This window comes from Zootermopsis nevadensis, unplaced genomic scaffold (assembly GCF_977971745.1).
Source record: "Zootermopsis nevadensis isolate Lab colony 2312 unplaced genomic scaffold, Znev_1.0 Znev_ptg000004l, whole genome shotgun sequence".
NCBI classification, from domain to species: Eukaryota; Metazoa; Arthropoda; class Insecta; order Blattodea; family Termopsidae; genus Zootermopsis; species Zootermopsis nevadensis.
This window is the reverse complement of record NW_028259136.1, coordinates 6513383-6525808: the sequence shown is the minus strand read 5'-3', so window position 1 is coordinate 6525808 and position 12426 is coordinate 6513383. Positions and strand designations below refer to the sequence as shown.

The 12426-nt window shown below is 44.0% G+C and overlaps 1 protein-coding gene across 5 annotated transcripts in view; it reads left to right on the top strand.

Annotated features, from left to right (window-relative positions):
- Nucleotides 1-12426, top strand: part of pum (pumilio) — a 175022-nt gene that overhangs the window by 30474 nt on the left and 132122 nt on the right. The window lies entirely within an intron of this gene.

The window sequence follows — 12426 nt, the reverse complement described above, 5'->3', positions numbered from 1 at the left end:
GAAGAGACCTGAGTGACGTCAAGACCTTCGTTAGGTCGTCGTCATAACCACCGCTGTGTTGCCATGGCGACCTGTCGTATTGCACACGAGACGTAGTCCCAAACGTTGCGTTGGCTTGCTCGTTCATGCTTGTTATTTTCCTATTATGGGTAAAGGTCTTTGAGCGGCGTGTGCTGTAATGAAACCAGGATAATGGGGTGTGGTGCCGTAATCCGTGAATATGAATTGTTTCCAGCGGACTTACAGCTTGGTTGATAAATGCTCGTCTCTTCCCAGAGAACGAGTTTCTCCATTTCACCCGACAAGTCCCTATTTATCAGTCAGCCGTTTCTTTTTTCATTTGGAAAGAATTGAGTTTTTTATATTGAATTTGAGATATAATCTAAAGGGTTATGTCCCTTGTAAGTAATTTTCGTAACAACTTACGAACATTAGACCGATGTCACGCATGCCACGATGCTTTCTGTATACCCGTTTCAGATGGTTCTTTAGCTGTCGTCGTGAGAGTGAACGCTAACGAAAATTTACGTATTGCCGCCATGTTTTTGAGTTCCACAATAATGGCGTTGAGAGTTCTACGTTTTATAACTTTCTGTTGCAGAACTCTGTATTAATAGGTGGTGGTCATGGAATAACGATCGTTCCAAATCTTGTCTGAATCGGTCAGATGGTTTATTTAAAAAGGGGATGGACACACGGACGCATATACACACAGCAGGTTGGTCTGTGACAAACTTAATTCTTCGTCTGTCTCTAAGACAGAAAAGGAGTAAATTAAGTAAGACTAAGAAGTAGTTGTTGCCGCCGGACGAAACGTCGGGTGAATTGTCTGTTTCACGCCGGTTTTTTCAGGTGGGAGTGCGTATTTTGTTTTGTTTTCTGGAAGGACGTGTGCTGTGGAATGCATACCTGTCTTCTGTGAAATGTTTACCCGGCGTTGGTGATTTGGAATGACGGCAAGAAAGAATATGCCTGTAGACAGCAGCTGAGCCGGTGACTTATATTCCCAGTGGAAGGAAACTGCGGTGAGGTCGTAATGTTATCTCGCGTCGGAGAATGCAGCTCGTAATTTCTGTCACGCACTTCGGAAATCGGACGTGGAAAGCTGAATTTGAGGTGTTCCAGACTGTATAATTGATTCTTGGAATTGTACTCATCATGCGCGATGAATGTGTCGACTTTCTGAAATATCGCGGTGGTGTTATGTATCTGATAATCTGCTTTTCAGAAATTAGGTGTACGTACGAAGTACTTCCACACTTGTTTCAATGATGGTTCCAAACGAAGGTCTTGCCGTGTTTCAGTTTTGGTTTGACGCGAAGTTTCGCAAACCATTTGGTTTATATTTTCGTTGAATTTGATTTGCAGTCGTTCTGGAAGCTCTTGAGTCTGTCGATCCTTCATTGCTATTAAAAGACTCGTAATTCAATTAAGAATGAAGACTGCGTTCACCGCCTGACAGTTTAGGGACCTGACCTGGTGCGACGCAGCGGCATGAAAGCGAGGTCACTGCCCCGACTACAGCCTCCACCTACCTCAGCTCCCCTCATTGCCCTTGCTCACAGTCTGACCGGTCGGTCGATATCGTGGGTTGGTTGGGGAGTGCGCGACATCATCAGCCCTGGCTTGGCGAAGGTCCATCGTTCCGGGAGGGAACCAGGTTATGACGAACACTGGGAAGTATCCTTAACCCTTTGAAGCCGAAGATCGTCTGAATATTATTTATGAATCCAGTCCGTACCGCGAAGAAAACACTACACCTCACCATTACGAAAATCAGCTGGTTAACCCTTTGAAGCCGAAGCTCGTCTTCATAATATTTACGAATCCAGACCGTACCGCGAAGAAAACACTTCACTTAACCATTAGAAGTCGAATCAGGCGGTACCACATAAGATTTAACAAAAGAACATCCCGATCAAAGCCTTAACAGATAAACTCCACAACAGGTTTCTGTTGTCTGCAAGATGACGAGCTTTTCGGCATTGAACCGTAAATTTTGTGTATTACGTAATAAACACTCATGATCTTTCTCCCCGTACGATGTGTCTGCTATTTGGGCCGTCAGGGTGATGTTGCCGAGGACATCGTACGGAATACGTGGAGCATTGAATACCACGCCGGGCTTCTTCAGCGAGAGAATCTGCGAGGCAGGTTACATAGATTGAGGGGCAGCGACGAGGCAGCCGAGGTCCGTGAACGCAGTTTACCGCATAGTTAAACACTGTAATGGTTGTTGTGGTCACCGTGGCAGTCGTGTGATCGTATTCGGTGGTACTGATGATTAAAGTCACTATGCATGATTTATCGAATCAAGTGCATTAAGCTTTAGACAGTTTTGTAGGTGTTGCGTGAAGTAGCTACTTACCTGATTATTCTACAAGGCGGTGGTGGTGAAAGGTTAGGAATGTTACTGCGTTTTAATAAAGTTCTGTTGGATATTCCGGCCCTGGGTTCATTCATGACGGGCAAGTTGGACTTCGCTTTCAAGGCCATTTACGTTCTCCGTCTCTTCAGTTCCATTACCGGCTGTCTTTGTCTCTTTCGTAGTCACAGGAAACTCCGCGTAGACAGACTTGGCATACTCCCCGAAAGAAGAACTCTTCGTTGACCTTGCCTTTTGCTGATTTTCCTCAGGGACCTTTTCGTCGCCTTCAGTTTGGGGGAAGGGGGGGGGGGGTCGATGAATTTGCGAGCGTTGGAAGATTTACTAGCGAACACAAAATTGTCGGAAAACCTGAAGAGGAGTTTTGAAGTATTGTATCTTTATGAATTAAGGGTCTGGGATGTGAATTATATTCATCTGACTCAGGGCAGAGTCCATTAGCGGGCTCAGAACACGACAGTGAAGCTACAAATTCCGTAAATGGCGATGAATTCGTTGGCTTGCCGAGTGATCGAGAGGTCTCTGCTCCGGTGTTGGTTGCGGCTTCGTCGTAATTGTCCGAGGTATCGTAAACAAGCGTTTAATCGATCGATACTCGCTTTGCTGCGGAACGTTGTGAACTTCGAGTGAAGTACTGTGTGTGTGTGTCATCGAGCTCTTACACGTCTCGAATCTTGAGAGCTTTGGGGCGGCTGTTCAGACTGACTCCGGGCGAATTCTGGGACAGGGCCTCACATTAAATTGACCACGTCCGCTTCCTGCTGCCCCCCCCCCCCACACACACACACACACACAATGAAGCAGTAGTGTCGTTCGTTTCAGGCTGCTGGGGGTGCCCGTCTCAGTTATTGGCTGCAGTACACGTGGTTGCACAGTATCGATTTTCTTGCAGGGAAACGAGTTATCGATTTGAGGGGACGTTTCATTTTCACAGCATAACAAGGGAGATAATTACTTTTAATTTTTGTTGGAGAGTCATAATAAAATGTAAACGCGCGCCGGTTACATGGTTGAAAATCGTGTTACATCCGTGTAATAAATGATTCGTAATGTAATGTTGAAACGAGAGAATGCTTCCCGTGTTTCGTATCTCTCTGTTGAATGTGTGGATGAGTTGTTATTCGCAGTGCGTGGGATAGTGTTGCGAGATACAGCTTAGAATCTGTTATATCTGAATGACATGTAGGTGAACGCAATTTTCCGGTAAAGTTTTGCAGTTTGACAAACGTTGACGTAATGTTGTGAAATGGTCGATGCCGGTGAGGTTCGAAGGGTGACTGACATGCGGTCCCTCGTGACGGAGACCGGTCGCGTAATGCGGATTGCTACTGCAAGCCAGTTCCGAACCGGGATATCGCCGTGCCGAAGGTTTTACATTGACTTGCAGTCGGTATGACGCAGTTAGGTCATTGACTCGCGGTTCTGCTAAAATAAATCGACCGCCATGGTTGTTTTTCCTTTGTGTTTCCCCACACGTGATAATTGAAATGATTATTGCACCATCACAGATACTGCGTCTCTATTCGTTTTACGTTTAGTCAATGCGTAAATGTGCGTGTGTACCTACGAGTTGCGTTTTATATTCCTGGGTTATCGCCTGGGTGGAAGGGGTTTTCATCAGTATTTGTTTATTCCCGTTGGGTTATTTTATCCCTGTCTGGTGTAAAGAACATTTTTGAAAATTTATTATACTGGAATATTTCTAATCTCTGGCATTGGAAAGTCAAGTCCGCTATTAATTTCCTTTTATTTAGGGGTCGATTGTGATATTTGGATTGATTCATGTTCATAGTGGTCCTGTATCATTTCCTTCCGTAGGCTACGGCAAATTTAACGTCGTTAGCAACTTGCCGTACCATGGATGTCGCGAATAAGAAAGGGTTTCGTAGTTCAAAGTACTTGCACATTTCTTTATATTATGTACTTGGCAGCTGCCGTAGGGAAGTCGGTATTTCATGACCGCCGTTGAAGAGAAGCCAAGGTCAGAGGCACATCGCTCTTTGGTCATTTTAGTTTGAGAGTTGTCGGGAACTAATCCTACAATTTTTATTGTATTTTTATTCGGTCCGCGTGTTCTTTTATTTCTGTCGTTTCTAGTTGCTTCCTTTATTCCTTCTTCACAGTCTCGTATCTTCTGTTGTACAGAAAGCCAGATAAATTTGTCGCGCATGCGCAGGGTTGTCGCGTGGTTCAGTCTAAGCCGTTATTCATCGTTAACGCCAGTTTTTAGTTATGTTCATACTAAAAATTTTACATTGTTTTCGAGAGTCTCGGCTCTTGGCAGGAATGCGACGCAGTGCCGAACGATCTCGTACCATGCGAGCCCCTACGTGTTGATCCATTCGTGAAAGAGCGGCCTAAGGACGTTGTTCAAACACGTTGATTCTTAAAAGTTCCCTCTGATGATAATGCAAAAGTGACCTGCGTGATTTGGCGTGGAAATCGCCTTTGGAAGGTCTCTGTGTTCCGAAGAGTACACTTTTCATATATTTTTTGTTATTTTAAGTATTCGTAGTGTTCTGATCGTGAGGGAAATCGGTATGAGATTTAGTCAACGCGTTTCAGATGCTGTCGTCCTCGGAAGTGACGTCAAAATTTTTCCGTGACTGCGTTCATCGAGAGCTTGAAGAGTTTGGCAGATTTCGTCGAAACTTTTAAAGAATAATGCGGATGTACCACAGATTCCTTAGAATCTTGATCCAACGCCTTGAAAATTAAGGCAGTTATTCACATATCGATAAAAGGGTTCTAAATGGCAGTTTTTCCGCGAAACGTTTTGTAAAAGCTTGTCTTAAATTTGACTTTTATATAGCTCTCGCGTGCCAAGGAACGTGTCTAAAATTGTCTTGCCGGGTTTTTTATGTTGGGAAGATATCGAACACAACTTTCCATGCGTATTTTGGAAGCTGTAATGATTTCCTGCAGTTGTTAGGACAACAAGTAAGGAGCTGTACTCACGGTGTAATAGTTGTGGTACGTGACCTTCGCCTTTGGCGCCAGTGAGATTAGAGTTGATTGAGGTCAGTGCCTTCTTGGACGGGGTGCCCCGCTGGGTGATGGTAGGCAAGGTAACAAAGCTAACTGCGGTAATCAAAGTCTGTGTATTCACTCTTTAATGGAAATTGAAATCGCTTGACAGTTTTTACTAAAATTCGCCAGTAACGTGTTTAGTGTTGACTGATTCTGCGTTCCTGTGTTGTTTTATGTGTGGGGGATCGGCAGATTGGCGGATCTATTTTAATGGCCGCTTCGCAGGGTTTGGGAACGCGCCTAAAAAGAAGTTGTGTCCTAGTTGGAACGTGCGCATGGATTTTTTTTTTTTAATTTAACGTGCCGCGAGTACGCTGTCTTGTAGAGGGTCCAGCTTAAGAGCCCAGGTAACAGTCTCCCAGAAGTTTAGTAGGGCCTGTGTGTGATTCTCTCCCCACTTGTCTTGACGTATTCTGTGACATTTCAGGTGTTGTTACGTAAGCTGCGCTCTCTTTGTCTGGCGTCGAAGGGGCAAAGCACCTGGAACGTCCATACCAAGTTCTTTATAGAGCAATATCTGTGGTTCCACTTTAGTACCCCCTCAAAGCGCCGGATAGTGGTGACCTTTTGTCGAAGTTGGCAACTTTAATTGTAATGAGCACTCTCAATTCTGAATTCCGTGACCTTGGTACGCGTTGTTTGTGATCGAGACGGTGTGTCAGTGGTAGTACTCTGTGCGACACATTTTAAGTTGAAGTTGTTGGCGTGAGAGTTGCCTGAAATTTGTTAAGACTGCATGTGAAAATCATTCGTGCATCAGTAATTTTCGGCTTAAAATCACTTTCTCACAAGAATCAGTTGGTCGCCGTCTTAGGATTGCCGCTGTGTAATCGGCCGTTAGAGATATCATTGTCCATAATTACTTCGGTAGAGGAAATCTGATCTCGAAATAAACTTGCATAACGATATATCGTTTTTAAATTCTGTTTGATATGAATCGTAAATGGAGTCTCTTATGCAATATTTTTATATCGAGACTGTTTTCACGCAACAGTGTTGTAATTAATTAAGGCATGTTCCACGTGTTATCTGTGGTCCATTATTCGATTAGTGTTCCCTATCGATAAGAGTGCATGCGATAAAGACACGGAAATTGTTATCTGTAGATGTGTAATACGCGTTTGTGGAGCCCGAAACAGTGGTTGACGTGGTTATTGACTCAGACGGCCCGTTACCTCCGTGGAGGTACCACATAATATATTTAATAAAAAGGTTGTAAGTATGGTTTCGTCTAAAAGTTCCGTACTTGCAATTCGTCACAGAAGGATATGGACGATACATTGAGTCACTTCCCGTGATGTCACAGTCGGAATAAAGCTGAAGGGAAATTTCGTGACGTTTGACATGTCGAGGTACGAGAACTTGTATCCGATTCAGACACTAATTTTATTCATATGAATATATTTAATAGTCTCGGGCAGGTGTTTCGAAACTACGTGGCGTTGGATCCGCCTGAAGCAGTCAAGGGTTAAGAAATTCTCTTGGATTTATATATTCGGTGTGTTCAGTCCCTTGTTTCAAAATCTGCGATAGTCTTGACTATGAAAAGAGGCGAGTTTAAGAAAAATGTCTGGAGTTTAGAAGCTGTCAGCTGCGCCGAGAATCTGCGCGCCATACAAAAACATTGTAACCTGTCATGAGTATGGAACACACCGAAATTGCAATTTACGTGTTGGCGGCCGAGATCTAAAGACTGGCGATACCTGGAGACGAACAGCATATTGACGTTGAAAGGGATTTGGATTTCGCCAACAATAAATATTACACGAGGAGCAAACTGCTAGCTAGTGTGACCACGTTTGTGTAATAGGCGTTGGTAGATTCGTCCCCCCCCCCCCTCCTCCAAATTATTTCGTCGTGGAGCAGATGGTTAGGGAGGCGTGCAAAAAGACGGATAGGTTCTGTCCTGTAATGCTCTCAAGTGGCCAACTAATTGCAGATTTTGGGACGGCACTTTCACCGTTGCAGCTCCCATGTCCTACGTGACCTCTCATGGTGTGTCGTTAACCCGTCAGTCAATATTTGCATTGTATTCTGTCACAACCATTATTAACTGTTGTGTACTTAATCAGACTTGCGCGATGCAGGGGTGTGTAGGCACAGATTGTAAGAATCATATTCAACGTAATTCACCGAATATTTTTTTTGTTATTATCTGGCGTAACCCGGGTACTTGCCGTCGTACGCGGTTTGGATTATTAATTCATATTTAAATACCAAGTTTATTTGGAGTTCGCAGGATTATCGTGCGGTGGAGTGCACGTTGTGGTCACAGGTTGGGCAAACGCGTACTTTAACATTTTATCCTGCTATGTGGCGGGCTTATCCCCCTTCTGAAGAGTAACACCAGAGGTCTGGAATGTTCGTTGTTTCGTGTTAATTCCGAGCCAGAACGTGGTTCACTCGCTGGTCCTTGAAATGCAAAGTTAAATATTTGGGGAATGGAATGTGGGCGGGGCTTTTTCGTTCTGAATAAGCCTATTTTTTTACGATTGGCAACGCTGATCTAATCGCCTGTGTTGGATTATTCGACTGCATTATTCAGGAGTTCTGTGGGAATAAAAGGAATTTTTTTTCAGACCGTTCAGCGACGCTGTTGTAATAAATTCGACGTTTCGGAATGCAATACTTGATTGAGAGCCACGTTTTCTGTTTTCATCTGCTGAAAACAGAAACGTTTCTATGAAGGCTTTTTATTCTGAATAGCTTAATCACTTGAAGGTTTTTGAAAGAACGCTGTAGAAATAAATTCCACAAATGTTCCCGTCCTTTGGAATGCAAATGCGTAAGATCAGATGAGGAGTCTGTTCTCAGGAGGTGGGAGGATAATATTAAAAGTGAATTCATAGAATTAGGATGTCAGGTGTACCCCGATTTGGACAGTGAACGCTGCAATGAACATTCTTTCGGGTTCGGAGAAATGTCTTGACGACTTCGCGCCATGGAGTTATGAGTTATACGAATTTCGCTTGTGCCTTCCTCCTCGTCTGCAATCCGTATCGATTGGCAAAAGCAGGAGGTACGATGGTGGAATGTGCCTTGGTGTGTGGGTTTTAGTTGAGTCACGACTCGCAGATGGCGCTGCACAGCACGATCTGCTCGGCCATTGTCCCTGAATGTGAACACTGAACCAGTGATGCCAAGGTCACCCCCTTTAATTTTATCCCGACCAACTCTTTCTTTCTTTCCTTGTCTTCCGTTCACTCTCTACTCTTCTCTCTGCTGCCTGTATCTTTTTATGTCTCTCTCTAAGCTAATTCACAGTCACTGTGTGTTTTTGTCGGACACGAAGACCATGTACATTTGTTAACTTTTGTTCTTGATGATGACAAAGTTAAATGCTGCATGCATTTTGACTGAGACTCCTTTGTGGGTTCCAAGTACAACCTTTTTTTTTTGGCGAAAGACTCTTTATGGGCCCGTGACCGTGGGCATCGTTGCGGAACAGTCGAAAGAGATGGGGTGATTGTTGGAACATTGTTGTATCAATGACATCGAATGGTTTTCAGCACAAAAGTGGCCTGACGCCCAGCGGTGACCTCGGATCGTATTAGTGCAAGAAAGACGTGAGGTGTGTTTGTTATTGCCTGTGAGAAACCAGTGAATAAAAACATGCTTAAAAATGTTGCGTGTTTGTCAATTCGAAAATTGCAAACGTGGCGACGAGGTTACACTGACACTAGTAATTTTCTGTGATATTTATAATTGTAAGCAATAATATATAACTCTGGTCTGGTTTTGTATGATCCGGTGACGGGGGTGGTTATTGCAGAAGTGTATAGCTGACGTTCGAATTATATTATGTTGGATTCACTCTTATTTGCACAGTATAATGAACATTCAAGTATTTGTTATTGATGTAGTTATGTCAGAGGCCAAGGCTCACATCGGGTTGTAGGGCCAAATGAGAAGAAAAATGTCAGAATAGTCGCAAAAGACAATTTGTAGTGGCCATAATACTAACCGCTGTCTTGAAATTCATACCATATACATATATTTGTACATACGTGTATGTGCGTGCGTAGGCATACACACATGCACAGTAATACTGCCGATCGCTGCTAGTACTGTGACTTTGTTGCTATCCCGTCTTCAGGTAAACGCTAGCTTCATTGACCGTCGTAGTAGACTAACCTGTCTTACACTTGTGCCGGAGAAGTTGCCTAAATTCCACGGCGTTAGTACGACGTTCAGTGCCTGCGCAGAACATTGCTATGCCTTCAGTACATCTGTCCATTCGAGGGCCGTTAGAAATAAAGGGCGTGGGCATCCGAGGGACTGGGAAGGGTAGCAGATAAGGGAGCATGTGCTGTCCATGTTATAAACAATTTTTCCCCAGCCGCTGTAATTGTTGCTCGCTGTCTCAGATTCTCTGTCGGTAATGATTTTGGTACATGCGGATGTGTACGTGTAATTCAGTGGTGCATGTTTCGTGATTTTCATAGGCGTTGGTATGTGTCGTGACATTCAGTGGCCAAGAGGCTGGTTTGATTCCTCAGGGATGCAACATTAGTGGAATGGAGTCTTCCTGTCGGTTATACGGAGTTTATGAGGAGCCTGTGACATGGTACCGCCAGTTTGTATGATATTCCGTTCAATACAGAAGTGACAAGATTCCTAAAACATTTCAACCTTCTGTTATAAGATTTGGAGCATTTCGGCGTGCCGTGAAAACCTCAGGCCCTGCTTCTATCATATCACACGGCGTAACGTCCCACTAGACGTACATTTGACGGAACAGTAAATTGATTCCAAGGAGTAGCAACTGGGAGCTGGAGCACAATTTCGAGAAAGAAAACCACGAAAGGAATTGAGACCATGTGTTTGTGCTGTGATAAAACAGCAGCATCCCTCCGAAACGTCACGTAGTGCGTCTAGGTTAGCCAAAATTGTGCAGCGCGTACGAAAAGGCGCCTTCGATCGTCTCCGTACGAAATGTGCGCATTCCGTGTACGCTGGTTGTACATAACGTGCGGTTGTGTACGACATCGTACAACCTGCTGCAGAGTTTTAGTTGAGAGAGAGAGAGAGAGAGTTGACATGTCTTCTTTCTGGACGGCTAAAACGACCGCGTCAGATGTTTCGAGTGGCTTCTTTTCCGAGTAATCTAGTAATACAACTCAACGACGTGATGCAGCTATTCGCTTTATAAGCCGTTTTGTTTGCTGGGCCTGTTTATATGCGGAGAGGTAGGAGGACTTCGTACTGCACGCTTTCGCAGCTGCAGGTCGCTTTGTGTTGAAGCGTGGGTTCTCAACCAACGGCCCGCTCCGCTCACGTTTTTATGTTTCACGTTGTATTTAAAGAATAATTGTTACCACTTACATTTTATATTTAATTTTGAGTAATCGTAAAATAAAACACGTTAAAATATTATGTAATTGTGAACCTGTTTCAATAAATTTAATTTCTATATAACGCAGGTCCGCCACGTTGGTCTAGTGGTCAGATCACTAGCCTTGTAATCCTGGGGTCCCAGGTTCAATTCCCGGTGGTGCGCAGATTTATAACTTGTGTTGGGCAAGGCCGTGGTCTAGGCAACACGGAGTTTTCCTCCGTGGCATCCCAACAATTACTCCATTCACACACACAGAAGAAGGCAATGGCAAACCACTTCTGGATCATCTGCCAAGAACGTATATGAACAGGTCCCAGTCCGAGAAAAGGATGGAAGGATCCTGTTCATATGGACCTGTCGTCAGACAGAACACTAAATAAATAAATAAAATAACGCAGGTAGATGCGCTCAGGGTTTGAAAGGTTTAGATTATTCGTTTGAAGGCTGTAAGAACGGTAATGAGAAGCTTGCCGTGGTTCGTTCTCAATACACCCACGGTTAATGGCATTTATGACGTCTGTCATATTCTCTGTATGCCTTCGTGTTAGTAGCTTGTAATCCAATTTGAATCGGAAATTGGATTCATACGACTGTGGTAAGAACTAGCGTCAATGTAAGGATCGTAAGGTGTGGGCATTTTCGTTTGTGGCGTGTCACGTGGTGCCACTAACAGGCCTGTTCATATTTTAACCTCCCTACGCCAGGCTTTGGTGTGAAACAGCATTGAATGTAAATGAAGTTATGGGCAGTGTAAATATTAGAGAAGAAAGCGTTGGGATGTTGAAACGTGTTAGGAATTTTTATACGTTCTTACATTTCCGTCGCATCAGGTTCACCGAACAGAACATCCTGTCTTAGATTAAGGAGATTGACAATTTAGCTGTCAGCTTTATTCCGCCAATTCGTCTTTGCGGCACAGATTACTTTCTGCTGCTGGAGGTACATCGTCTGTGACGAATATCCGATCCACACACCCTGTCGGCGTGGATGAACAGCGACAGGGGACCTTTTTTTATTTACTGGGAACTGTTGTGTGTTTCTTGGGGTCGGATAATTCTTGGTATTGATGTAGATACAGGAGTATCGAGTGGTCAGCTCTAAAATTATAAACGCCTGGCTTTGTTCGTGAAGAGGGACACAGTTTAAAAATAATTGCATTGGTGTTTTGAGTGTCCGAGTGGCATAGAAGTGCCAAAGAATAATAGACACTCTCTCACGAGCCCAAGTCTTCTATCACATGGGTATTGTTCACTTTGAGTTTGTTGAACACGTTCGTGCCACCATTGATATTTGAAATTATTGGCAAGGTTGCGCGAGTATGTTCGTCGGAGAAGACTTGAACTTTGTCTTGATGTTCGGATCGTGACAGTACCCGTGCTCATGACGCGCACACCGTCCGGGAGGTTTTGGCCAAGAAAGTCGATATTGAAATTGGACTATCGACCATATTCGTCAGTTTGACCCCGTAAGATTTAGGCTATTCCCAAAACTGAAGAGCAGTACATGAGTGGTATTCCAGAAGTTCTTTGAGCAGCCGAAACACGGACCTCTGTGTTCAATTTCCGGCTGGAACTGCATGACTCACCGTCAAGTGAGTAAAACCAATTGACGTTTGTTGTGACATGGACATTTGCATTGAAATGTATCAGAGAACGCATTGTAATTTACTGCG